The 14,642-nt window shown below is 35.7% G+C and overlaps 1 long non-coding RNA gene across 1 annotated transcript; it reads right to left on the bottom strand.

The window, feature by feature from the left end:
• Nucleotides 1-1,250: 1,250 nt before the first annotated feature.
• On the bottom strand, nucleotides 1,251-14,295 carry LOC121400646. The gene is made up of 3 exons (XR_005965874.1): nucleotides 14,081-14,295; nucleotides 3,019-3,150; nucleotides 1,251-2,338 (listed from the first exon to the last, which is right to left on the bottom strand). It is a non-coding gene; the product is annotated as an uncharacterized LOC121400646 (long non-coding RNA).
• Between the last annotated feature and the right edge of the window lie 347 nt (nucleotides 14,296-14,642).

Below are 14,642 nucleotides of genomic sequence, written 5' to 3'. Positions count from 1 at the left end.
AACATACTGTAGGTATAAAATTGCACAAGTGCAGTTACCAATAGTAACCATAGTTTTGAACGTCTACCACAAATTGGAAAGTTAAACCAAAGACTTGCTTTGATGCTTTTGTGCAATTTAGCACCAAAACAGCTTTTTTCTTCGATTTTATTTTTTTCATTGTTTTTTCCCCAAGCAGGTTTTTCAAAAAAGATAAAAAGCTTGGCACTTAAAACTGAACTTTTTGGCAGGAAGCTGAGGCATTCAAATGAGTTTAGGAGTTCTCATGCGGGTTTAGTAAACAAAGGCTTGAGCATTCATAAATTTGCCCCTAAGGGGGTTATTTACTAAACTCCAACTGCCAAAACCCCCCCAAAAATTGTGTTTTTTTAGTATAAAATACTAGTGGGAAAAAAACCCCACAAATTTTTCAGGATTTAATATACCCAGAGGATGGAAAAAGTCTGAATCCAAAAATCCGGCATCTCAGACCTGTTGAGGTTGCATTTAAGTCAATGGGAGAAGTCATAAAGATTTTTTGATCTGCTCTGGATTTCATGCAAAAACCAGAAGATTTCTGGATTCGTATTTTTCACGATTTTTCGGGTTTCTTCCCACAAATAATATTTTCAGGAAAGTGTATTAATGAATATGGCAAAAAAAGTGCGGATTTGGTCTAAATTTTTTTTCAGAAAATATTGAGATAAATTTGAAATTTGATAAATAACCCCCTAAGTGTTCTATGCGGCTTTAAAATATTGCTATTTATCCCAACAAAATGTTAGTATATAATATATTTGTTTTTTATAAGATATTCTATTTGTTTTCAGCTAAACTTTTCAGTGGTGAATTAGGACCTTGAGATCTGGTCTATTCTCAAGAAGTACATGCTCCCCCAATGCCATACAGTTACAGCTGAAGTTATCAGCTGCTGCAAAAAAATTGTGTTTGAAAGCACAAGGTTCTCATTTGGGTTTGTCTGATGATATGCCACCTATATATAATTTATAAGGAGTCTATTATCCATAATGCTCAGGGCCTGAGGTTTTACAGGTAATGAATTTTTTGTAATTTGAATCTTTATACCTTAAGTCTAATAAAAATAATTTAAACATTAAATAGACTCTGTAGGTTTGTCTTGCTTTCATTAAGGATTAATTATATCTTAGAATCACATACAAAGTACTATTTTATTATTACAGAGAAAAAGGAAATCATTTTTAAAAATGTGAATTATTTGGATAAAATGGTGTCTATGAGAGGTGGCCATCCCCTAATTTGGAGCTTTCTGGATAAAGGGTTTCCAGATAACATATTCCATACCTGTTATAGATACATATTGTTTTTCAGATTAAGCTCTTGCTTTTTAAAAAAAATAACAAATAGTTAATTCACCACTAGCCCTGCTTGGGAGCTTATAGGCTCCTTTATAAGTTTTCTGTTCTCATTTTGTCTGTAACCTACCATCTGGTGAAATTACTTTACTTATATATAATAACTTAAATATAAGACATGTAACTGCTGTAGAATTCACAAATCACTGTAAGACAGTGCAATCAATAAATCAAGACATATTAAAAGTAATAGTTAAACATCATAATAATTACAATAAACACACAGACGAAGTGAAGAAATCAAACCTTGTTCCCTAGCGAATGACTTTATTTGTCAATTTGTTTAATTAATCACTTTCTTCAGTCATCTTAAATTGTTTATCCAGGTAGTGTCAGAGTCTCTCACCCACTCTTTTACTAGTATTCTGCCATTTCCAGTGGGTTTCTCAACAGATATGACAATTCATTCACATTTCATTATTTTTTTCAATCTTTTTTTTAAACCTAATTTTTTAATATACTTTGGGAAAACACATACTGTATCAGGATTATTCCAAAAGTAATTAAAAAGATTGATCATTATAAACACATCATTTTCTGAAGCTTTTAGCTTTTTTTTCTGTTAGCAAATTGGTATGTTTTGTTGTTAAAAATATAAGCCATAGGCCTAGTTCTGTCATGGCAGTGAGCAGGCAGTTGGATGCAGTAATGAGTGCCTGAAGCCTTCACCAAGGATGATAAGCCTGCATGAATTTTATGAGCCTCAGTATCAAGGTTGCCCTCACCCTAGGGATTAAAGAATAAGGGGGGAGTGAAGGGAGGAGAGAGAGAAGGCAGATGTATGAATAACTGGCATTGTAAATCTTCACTGTGCAACCTACAGCTAGAAACAGTCTGTGATGGGTTCATGACTTCAGAAGAAAGCAACACAGCAGAATGTGAATGGATTTTCTTCAGCTCCTTAATACACTTCTTATAGCAGCTTAAGGACATATATGTTGATGAAGGCCAAGAGTACACAGCATCTATATGTGAGAAGGGAAACATAGCTCAACTGTCTGGCATACATTACAACAGCATTTTAAATTTACATAGCCTGTGTTTAAAATAAATGCTAAAAACAATAAATGTAATTAAAGGGTATTGTATAATGTAAGCAAGCCAGCATGGGCAAATTGCTTCCCCAACGACATAGCTCAAGGTCAGAATGACAATTGCAGGGATGTGGTTGTTATGATAGTTTGCAGTGAAAAACACAGATCATGACAAATAGGCTTCTCTTCTGCAAAGTCTGGTAGCTAATGAAAATAAGATTCATTTGAAGAGTCTTTGTGGACACCTGATCTTTTTTTTTCTTCCTTGTAGGTTTCACTGATGTATAAATGAACTTAATTATGGTCCTAACTCCACAGTTAGAAAACAGAAATGATGCTGGTCTACTGAGGAACGGAGATCTGTAGCACTGTTTCATTAGTAACAATGCTTACAGGAATAAAAGGTTATTATGCTACCTTTGATTTATTAATTGTTTTCTGAAATACTAATACTAAGCATAGCTTATCATGGGACAATATTCTTTATGTTACTAGTATACAGTTGTATAGTTGTAACAGGAAGCTTGCTCACAAATGAATCATGCCAACGTGATTGTGAATTATTCACTTTACAAGGCAAATCATAAATTGTATAAGTCTGGCAGACATACCTCTGTTATGTTAAAAGTTCTTTGCTGTCTACACAGGGAGTTATTTGTACCATATTAGACTCAGGCAAACATCAGCACTTCAATGTGCACATATAACTCCCAGAATCCCTTTGTCAGTGGAGTTCTATGGCACTGTGGAGACAAAAGGGACACAATAAGACTTTTTGCACTTTGCACACAACCTTCTTCCTTTGAGGAGTTGCTGCATTTTATTTTAGCACACAAAGCACAGAGACTTACAGCCAGATCCATGACTGGACTGGACTGGCATTGCTATATTAATGAGGTGTGGTAGAGTAGCAGCAAGAAGGAGTCCCCTCCCACATCCTGAACTTATGCTGAATGATGTGCACGTATGGGAGCACTGTAGGACACTGCTGTTACTCCGCTGTGTTGATCTCTGAGTGATCCCCACCTCCAGAGGAATAACTTATCATGTAGCATTGGGAAAGGGCAAATATTAACATTTAAATGTAAATAAGGCATTTGTAAAGCATTATATAGTGTAATTTGCACAGTCCTTCCAGTCTGGTAGGACCAAAGTTACTAAAGCCAGAACTATGTAAAAAGAAAATACAGCATGTTAGTGGTGTGCACAAAATAAAGGTAAGACCAAAAATATACTGACATGCGGGATGAATTAAATGCAAAAACATTTTTTAACATGAATTGCTCTGAATTTTGTCCATACTTGGGCAAAAGGAGGTTTAAAGGAAGGACAGCTTGATTTATGATGTAACTGGATATTTCTTATGCAATTTTGTCAGTTTAGTTTACATGCTGCAAAATATTTCAGGGATGGTGGATTGTCAGATAACACTAACGTTGGCATAACTATAGAGGAAGTAGCCCCCGCTGTGGGGTGGGGGGGCAAACTGCAGAGTTGGCTTCTTCTATATAGCACAAAAAAACCTTCACAATAATTTTTCTTTATTACATTGTCATGCCCAAGCAAGCATGTGGCGGGGGGATTGGGGTTGGGGGTGGTGGGAGCTATGTGCACCCCTCTGAATATTTTTTTGGCTGGGGGTCATATTTACATGAAATTAGTTCGCTCAAATAGCAAGTAGGGGCAAGAGACCACGGAGTCCGTTGCAACTTCAAGCAAGAATTTGTATGTGTTTTATGTACAGTGTAGTTTTGTTTAAAGGGTAAGGCATTTTTCAGTAGCAGTATGCACAAAATGTCTCTGTTGAGTGCAGAGGACTCTTGTATTTGTCTATATGTATTTTGTGGTCACAGCCTCATTGCACCCCCGCCTAATGGTTTTAAAAAATAGTGGTGAGCACAACTTTCCCTTGTTTGTTATAGTTTATACAGGAGCAGTGACCAGCTCCATGTTGTAGCTCCCACCCCTTCCCAGCTATAGTCAGGTGATCCCACTGGTGTCTAATAAAAGGACAGCCAAGTTTGGGAGTTTTACTTTGAAAGCAGCAAGTAAGTTGCAGGTAAAACTTAGTCCCTTTGTAAAATGTATAATAAAGCAATAGAATTCTTAATGAATCAGATAAAATTGAGCATAGGACTGGCCAGATATGGGATGACTTTGATGTAGTTGGCCAGCTTGAATATATTGCAATATATAGACAAACAATCCCTGTTTTGTTTAAACGGTAAGGCATTTTTCAGTAGCAGTATGCATAAAATGTCGCTGTCTTAAATATATTGATAATGGGTTGAGTGCAGAAGACTCCTGTATTTGTCTATATGTATTTTGTGGTCACAGCCTCATTGCACCCCAGCCTAATAGATTTAAAAAAATAGTGGTGAGCACAACTTTCCCTTGTAGTTTTCCACAAGACAGGAGGCATTTCAATTTTAAACAACATATATACATGGAAAAATTAAAGTTTATTATTCTAAAACCAAAATAGGTTCACTGACATTATGAATACCTAGGAACCTGTTTGTTGGAGCCTCACCTATGTTAGGCCAACTCATTCCATTAAAAAAAAAAAAATATATTTTACTTTCAGTCTTTTTTTGTCATTTTTCCTCTGTTCCCACAGCTGCACCAGCTTTACCTCATTTCCTGGACACAGCTTTTAAAGCCTCATCCCCTTTTCATATGCGGTGACTAATCAGTCCCAACACCTGTATTAGCTTTTCAGGCTGAGTGAACACAACCCTTGTTTACTTACATTTGCTCTGTGTCAGAGAATTTTGGGACAGATATACATTCCCTACAGGATTTTTGCATCTACTGTTCCACACCTTTCATTTTGTCCTTTTTTACAGGAATGATGACACCTATGTTAATGCAACCACTATTATCAGTGTAATCTAGAAATATAAACCAGTTAGTGTTATGCATTGAATCCTATCTATTTTTTGTTTTCTCAGGCAAAGCATTGCCTCACAGGAACTGTTTAGTCATTACACAAACTGAGATTAAATCAGAGACTAAGTGAAAACTGCTGAGATAAAACTGAACAGATGTAACTTCACATGTAATAAGGTGACTATCTATTTTGCTTTCCAATGATTTTGTGTTATTTTATGATTACATTTCTTTGTGTGAATGTTAGAATGATAAAAAGATACCAGGAAAAATATGCCATACCTAGAATAAGTATTATGAAAAGTTTCTTAAAAACACACCATATACCAAGATTTGTTAGTGAGTTTGCAATTGATCCTTAGCATGCAACTCAGATTCAAAAGCAAACATTTAAGACCCATGTGCCTCTCCTCAAGTCACTGATTGGTGGTTACTGCCTGGTAACCAATCGGTTAAAACTTCAAGAACTGCAAAGCAAGTAGTGTTCTGGCTATTATGTTAGACATCCAATCACTCCAGCCTTTATATATTACATTTTTGGCTAACTAACTATATTGGAATTTTTTTTTATTTTGCACAGCCTGTCTATTTACCCAGTTTTTATTGTTATACTGAACAATTCCTTTTAGGTCTCATTCAAGGTACATATTGGAGTAAAGCTATAAGTTGGAGCAACTGCACTGCTCAATTTACAATAAGCTTACATGTTTATAAGAAAATATCTATGTGAACATAACAAATAAAATAAATGAACTATAAGGCAGTGAGACTAGCATATCTACTGATGGAGCTAACTTTATCTAGATATCAAGATCGGATAGCTCAACATTTCCCAGAATATCACTCATTATCCTACCTTTTTTCATTGAACTGAATGCTGTAACATGGTGTGCCATGGAAAATGTGTTCCATCTGCCACTTGTTTAAAATACATTCCAAAGTACAGGCAGTGGCCCACACCCCCTCAGGGCCCCCCGGCAGCTCGCGCAACATGAATTCCGGGCGGTTCTGGGCTGATTCAGGGCAGTTCTGGGTGCACAGAGGGGGGTGGGGGGCCCGGCTGTGCGTCCCGCGCCAGGGCCCGCCTCCCTCTAGTTACGTTACTGAGTACAGGTATGTTAACCAGCATGCTTGGGACCTGGGGTTTTCTGTAATTTGGATCTTCAAAAATAAGTCTACTAGAAAATCATGTAAACATTAAATTCTCAGAATGCTGGTTTTACTTTCAATAAGGATTATTATATTTCAGTTTGAATCAAGTTCAAGGTAATGTTTTATTACAGAGAAAAAAGAAATAATTTTAAAAAATGTGGATTGTTTGGATAAAATGGAGTCTATGGGAGATGGCCTTGCTGTAATTCAGAGATTTTTTGGATAACTGGTTTCTATACCTGTATATTATTAGATCAGGTATTGGGCTGTATGGCAGCCTAGAAGTATGAGACCATAATACACATTGTTATCCTACACAAAGGGTGGTTTGTTGTATTTAGGGTGACTTTGGGCCCTCAAATGTGTTTGAGGTTAAAAAACATTACAGCTAAATATTAAATATTTTTATAAACAGTATGCTATTGGGTATATCAATGAAAATTATAGCCATAACTGATCAGTTTATGTTCTATACATTTACACAGCAAATATTCTTTATGTTTCTGGTAGTAAAGGTAAATATGGCCAACTATATAGCAACATAAATTTACCATATTGACTATTATATTGACTAAGACCAGCTTGGACTGATCTGTTCTTTCTCACATGGACTCCTATGCTTGTCCATTGTTACCCATAGGGATGGCAAATTTGACCAGTTTAGTTTAGCCAAAAATTTGAAATTTCGGCAACGCACATTAAAGTCTATGGGTGGCAGACATTTTTTTTTTGACACATGTCTTTTTGACGCACAACGCCATACAAGTCTATGGGCGTCATTTCCGCGGCAAGACAAGGCGAAAAAAATTGCCCATCCCTAGTTACCCAGTATTCCTAGTTACCCATCCCTAGTTACCCAGTTCTACAACTAACTGTTTCTTCTTTAAAATAGAGGTAGAACTAGAAGTTCAGTATACCACCAATAAAAACTATGAAAAGTTCCACTGTATGTTGTGATTTGTTTCTTAGGCTTACAATTAACTCAGTTTGATCTAGATGGGGACACCGCAATGGATTGGTTGTATGACCTCATTGGTAGCACAACAAATCATATCAGATTAAATAGAACACAGATCCGTGCATTTTAGATGCAATTGTTAATTGCAAGGCATAAACTGTTATAATCTTATATAGTCTTCACTTACACTTACAGTCTTCAATAGCCTACATATGTGGTTTCTAATTACAGTTAAATGCATTAAGATCTCAATTGCCATGCAAGTATTTAGCAATATGTATTTTAGGTACAAATATACATTCATATATATTCACATGTCCCTTATAACTGAGGAAAGGGATCTGGATTTGATGAACAAAATGCATTTCAATAACTTTTTTTTATAGCTTACAACATTTACTAGGTTCTCTGTCTTCATTGCTATGTGTCTTTTTGTGATTGGATACTTCAGTTGCCAAAGGAATTTCAGGTGAGTGCTAGTGCTCTTCAACTAGCGGTAAAGGGTAATGACCTCAAAGGGCTCTTAGAAAAATCCTTCTAAAAATATAAATACAATATTAAAAAAAGAGCTTATATTCTGATACATGCATCTAGCGCCTAGTCTACAACCGACCAACCTCATTCCTCTCTGATAATAACCTGCTGTACCCCCTACAATCTGGTTTTAAGCGACAACACTCCACTGAAACTGCCCTGACTCGACTAACTAATGACCTTTTAACCGCTAAAGCCAACAATCATTTCTCACTACTAATACTGCTTGATCTCTCAGATGCATTTGCCACTGTAAATCACCCTCTCCTCCTCCAGTCCCTCCATTCGCTAGGCCTTCGTGACACAGCCCTGTCCTGGTTCTCTTCTTACATCACCAATCATTCCTTCAGTGTCTCCTACAACGGAGTAGCATCTTCTCCCCTACCTCTTTCTGTTGGGGTTCCTCAAGGCTCTGTCCTGGGACCATTACTATTCTCCCTCTATACTTCCTCCCTCGGCAAATTAATCAACTCGTATCATTTCCACTACCACCTCTATGCTGACGATACTCAGATCTATCTCTCATCTCCTGATCTCAACCCAGAACTCCTAACTCGCGTCTCCTCCTGCCTGTCCGCTATCTCTACCTGGATGTCGCAATGCTACCTTAAATTAAACCTCTCTAAAACTGAAATGGTTCTCTTTCCTCCAACTAACACCAGTAACATCCCGGAAGTATGCATCATAGCTAACAATTCCACTATCACCCCCTCTCCCCAGGCCCGGTGCCTTGGGGTTACACCCCTCCTCTGGGACTCTCTCCCACGGTATGTCCGACTTTCTGCTTTCAAGAAATCTCTTAAAATGCACTTCTTTAGAGAAGCCTATCCTCACTCTGCTTAACTACCAAATGCAACACCACATACAGTACCACATTTCTCACCCACTTAATTCTATCTTGCCCACTCCCACACCTTGTGTATTACTCCCTTCCCGTTAGAGTGTATGCTCTTTTGCATATGGCCTTCCTCACCTTTTGTACTGATATTGATTGTGATGTATGTAACTCCATATGTTCTATGTATATAATTCATGCGATTTAGTTGTATAATCACATTTACTTTACAGTGCTACGCAATATGTTGGCGCTATATAAATACATGTTAATAATAAGAAATAATAATCTCTCAACATGTTGGGGATGGTTGGCATCACTTCTAGTGCTTGGCATTAAAATAATGAGAGCCTAATTCTTGAGGTGCAACTACCAAATGTCAAATAATGCAGACCACTGTAGGAACACTGTAGCTACTGTACCTCCACCTTTGGAGGTCAACAAACAGACCTGAACAAAATTGGTTATAGGAAGTGGGGCAAAGGCAGTGGAACTGAGTTTGGATGCAAGTAGCTTTAATTAATGGCAAAGAATTCTGCAATAACTGTATCAAACACTGCACTGCTGAAACCATGTGTTTCATCATAAAGGCCCCCTGTAGACTTTGTCCACTGAAAAACATCTATGTAAGTGAAAACCTTTATATTTTTGAGTCTTTTGAGTCACTCTATCATATAATTTTTCCTGGTATGTGTGAATATTGATTGATTGATTGATTGATTTGAGAAAGGGCATTTTTTGTGTTAACAAAACTATAAAAAGTTGTGTAACACAAATCTAATATTTATAAAGATGCTTTTCAACAAAATAAACAACCAAAAGGCATTGTATACTAAAAGACATTTTCTGAAGTCAGCTGTACCTATGTTGAGGAATTTTCCAGCTATTGTTCCTGCTGAGTGCAGATAACCATGGTCACAGTTGCAGAGATGTCTTTTCATGGCAAACATTTGCTGTAATATGCCATGAAAATATCAAATAAAATGCTTTGGAAAAATACTCCTTAAAATACCTTTGGTTGTTTTCTCTTAGACAAAATATATAGATTTAAGGTAGTGCTGCAGGTATTTAGGGATAGTGCATATTCCACACAAACAATAAAAACATTTGTTTTTACACAGTACATCTCCAAAAAAATTATATTAGTTCTGGTGCACAAGGTCAAAACCAACAACAACCACATGTGGTCTCTCATATTACAATTAATATGTATTATAGAAAAAATCACATTGCCCACATAGTAATGTAGGAAATTACATCATAGACATCCTTAAAGCATACAGATCCCAGATATTTCAGCATAATCCCAAAAATAAAAACGTGGAACTACATTTTACAAGAAAACATATGAATCAAAATCTCTGTTAATTCAGTGTGGTGTCAATGATTACAACTGGTTTATCCACCACCCCTCACATTTATGTAACAATTTCTCTCTGCCCCCTCACCGTCTGGGCATTTATAATCTAATACCAAAAATCTCAATTCTGTCTCCAAATGTCCCTTTTCTATAAAATGTTTAGAGACTGGCAATTAGGTATTTCCTTTCCTGATAGTAGACTGATGCTGATCTTCAATTTGGTCTAACCTTCATAGAGCAGCTCACAGGGATATAAGATCATATGTATCACAGATACGTGAAGTATCCTTAAAGTTGGAATTCTTATCCTGTTTGTGGTTGCACAAATATATCAACCTTCTTGACAAAACATCCCTGATTACATGAGAGGCAGGAAAACATTCTCCTAGATCTACTCCCCAATAGTGTATTTTTGTTATGTACCACATTTAGTCTGTTCTTACCAAATGACTACAAATAGTTTGAACCCCTTGTATATGATATCGGGGGGCTGTTTTCCTGTTTTTTCTAATCTCTGATTTTTTACATGGTTTGGGATTATTCTGAAATACCTGTGATGTGTATGCTTTATGTATGTGGTTTATTTTTTATCATGTCATTTGCCCTTTTACCTTTTAAAACTGTGACCTTGTATTATCACGTGTAACTGGTATACCCATAGTGAAACATTGCTATTTATATGGGCTATGTGAGTTTTTTTTATAATGAATTTTAACTTTTGAAACACATATATAGTCAGATGAGCATCCACATTCAATGGCTAAACAACCTTTTTGTGTAAAAAATTGTGTAAAATACTACATACGTTACACCAAGCTTAAAACTAGTGATGGGCGAATTTATTCGCCAGGCGCGAATTCACGGCGAAATTGCGCGATTTGCCGCCAGCGAATAAATTCGGCCGGAAAAATTCGCCGGCGTCAAAAATAATTTTGCCGCATCGAAAAAAAAACGGACGCCGGCGTCAATTTCCTTGCGATATTTCGATATTTCACGTTCATACAGAGTCATGTCTACACGTAAGCAGGCACATTCTTCTTATGTAACTAATCTTCAGTCGATAGCAACCACTTTTTCTAGTAAATCATTAGCATTTATAGCATATATGTATAAAATATCTGTTCACCATAAGATAAAGATCAAATCATCAAATTACAGCCACATCCCTCCCGCATCCCTCAATAGGTGCCAATGCTGATACAATTGTTTTGAAGTTGGCACTAAATGAGTTAAACTGCAAGACAAAGGTCACTTTCTGTGTTCTCCTTATATTGTTTACACCGTTTCACTGACACTCTTTTTTGAACCATCTGTTTATTTTTATGGATCACATTATCTAGATACCCTCTTTCTAACAATTTATTGTTCATGTTTTTGAGATTCTCCTCTAGAACGTCTGGATCATTAGTTATCCTACAAACCCGTAAAAATTGGCTAATAGCTATAGATCTCTTGACTTGTGATGAGCGAATTTATTTGCGAGGCGTGAATTTCCGCGTTTTGCACCGGCGAATAAATTATATATATATATATATATATATATATATATATATATATATATATATATATATATATATACAGTTCGTATGGACGCACACCTTTTTTCTTTCCCTGATGAAAGCTCCAAGATGGAGCTGAAACGTCGGATTTAATAAAACCTCCTTTGCATCAACTTCTTTTTGTTTGTAATTCCTTGGAGTGCTGTCACACTGCAGGACTATATATATATATATATATATATATATATATATATATATATATATATATATATATATATATATATATATATATATATATATATATATATATATATATATATATTTGGTTTGAATCCAAGAGAATGTGAAAATTGCTGGCCTATGGAGAGTAATTGCAGAATGGAGGCTAAAGAATCTTTTGAAGAGCCAAATCTACCACCCAGTTATCCATCTGGAAGAATATAATTTAGATATAATATATAGGGGTATTAGAATTTATGAGGTTCCATAACTAAATAAAAGCATGAGACCAAAGGGCTTGAAATTCCACTGCGGCAATGAGGCCGAAGGACTGGAACTTCAAGGTAACTTTTAGATATCTTCATATTTTACATCCCAGGGAACATCATTTTTGTTTTAGAATACACTAGTTTCAGGGAGTAACATGATACAATTACATCACTAAGCACAAATTATAACTTACAACATCGCTTAAAAACATTTATAAGGATACAGTTTACAACATATACATATGATTTTACATATGTATATGTCCTTTTTGCAATTAGTAAAGCATATACGCCTCAGCAGTGATTGTTATTCTAAACACTCACTTGACTGACTTTGTTTTTATTTCATGTGACTATTTGCCTCTCCCACCACTTTCTATTTCTTTCTTTCTTTTTGTTTTCATTTACTATTCAATTCCCAGCATATTGTTTGATGGCTCACCCACTGCTGCTGCCATGACCTTTTTTGACACATACACATTAATATTGCCTCTGCGGTTCTATTTAATCAATTAATAAGAGCAGACTGGGCTTCTAACAAATGAACATGTACTAATAAATAAGAACATTAAGATAATTGCTTCATGAATAAAGAGCTTGCCAAACTGACAAAGTAACAGCATTTTAAACATTTCATAACTTATTTTATAGGTCAATTTACATGTTTGAGGAAGTAGCACATTGAAAAAAATACTATAAGGGGTCTACTTATTAAAGATCCAGTTTCTCTGATGGAGTTTTTTTAGTGAAAAAAAATAGAGATTTATTATGTCTCAAAGCAGCAAAAAAATCTGAATCCGAAAGTACTCCAGCTAAAACCTGTCAAATTCATGTAAAAGCCAATGGTAGGGGTCCCTTTAACCATTTGAAAATGTTTTTTGCCTTCACAATTTTGGGTCGTTTTGGGGTGTTTGACGCTGGTTTTCACTCGAAAACTTAACAAATTCGAGTTTGTCATGCAACAATTTAAAAAGGTTGCAAGATGTGAATGTCAAATCAAAAAGTCACACAATTTCAAATTGTTGCACAATGTTTTCGGAATTTTTTTTTGCTAAAATAAAGTTGAATATTTTGTTAATAGACTAAGAAAAGGTCGACTTAACTCCCTATCGGAGGAATGTAATTAAAATTGCTAACGGAAAAACTATTCGCAATGCAAAAAGTTATGCCTTTGCGCGAACAAATTTAGCTTTGTGCGAATTTAATATAGCTTTTGCGAGCCCGAAAACTGTTTAGCGACCACTTCCAACAGTGAAAGACCGTTTGCGAATTTTATAGTTTGCGCCAATGCGCAGTCAATGTAATAAAACTTCTTACTGAAAAAGTCGTTATGTTTGCTCCAAAAGATTACGACACCTTCAAGCACTTCTTATGAGTGCGCAATTAAAACTCGCAATGCGCAATTAAAATTCGCAATGCAATAACAGTTTAACGAACAATATTACATTGCGAGATGTGGATTTTTAGTCTTATTGGTGCGAATTGTTTTGCTCTTTGTGACTTTTCATTCCCCTGTATGTGTTTTATGATAAACATGGATTTTTACTGGATTTGTAACTTAGAATGAAGTACAAGGCACCGTCTTATTATAACAAAGAAAAAAAAACTGTCAAAATGGAGAATTGCTCTTATTTAAAAATCTACAGAAAATATCAATCCTGTATTTTGAGTATAATGTGTATCAGCACCAAAGACCCTGTATCGTTAATAGACTAATATAATTATTTTAGCGTATGATCACAAAACCCACATGGATAGACTCAAGCATCTGTAATCTGTGGGGCAGATCATATTTTCTGCAGATGGATGGGAAGGCGCTATAAAATTTTACCAAAGGCAATTTGCTAGAAACTTTACTTCTGTATTCGATCATACATGGAATATTGAAACCTTTTAGATCTATATCTCTTGGCTTTATTAGATTTCTACATCTAGTTTTGTTAGAAAACTTTTACCTTTTTGTTTATTAACTGCAGATGCACATTTCCCCCCACACAAGTTTATCTTGTTTGCTGAAACCTGAAGGTAACTGAAAGAAAACATGAAGAAATTGTTAAAATGGAAAAATACCAGGCTGCTCAAAGTAATATGCAAATTGAACAAATGCAAAGCCTAGAATCACACTCTATCCAGTAAAGAAACTTTTAGTCAACAAGTAGGTGAATGTGTCAGAAAGACATCAACACTCAGATACATGTAACGTGAGCAATTAGGCCACTTTCAACCAAACGTCTACAACATGTGCCTTTATATAGATCCAAAAAGCAGCTTCATGATTAAGTAATTTGTGCAGGAGCTGAAATCCCTACAAAATATAGTAGTCCAGTCAATCAATTCACAAATATTCCTACTTTCTCTCTAAATTGTTTAGATGTTCAAAAACACTTGGCATTAGACCCTGCCTTATCTCTTCCTCCATATTTTTCCTGATCTTCTTCTTGTTATAGTACTGTACTTTTTTTCTCCATCTGTGGATTAAATTATTTGACCCAGAGCTCAAGAGTGCAAGAGCTGCAG

The sequence above is a fragment of the Xenopus laevis genome, chromosome 2S, assembly GCF_017654675.1.
Source record: "Xenopus laevis strain J_2021 chromosome 2S, Xenopus_laevis_v10.1, whole genome shotgun sequence".
Lineage (NCBI taxonomy): Eukaryota > Metazoa > Chordata > Amphibia > Anura > Pipidae > Xenopus > Xenopus laevis.
This window is presented reverse-complemented; position numbering and strand designations above follow the sequence as displayed.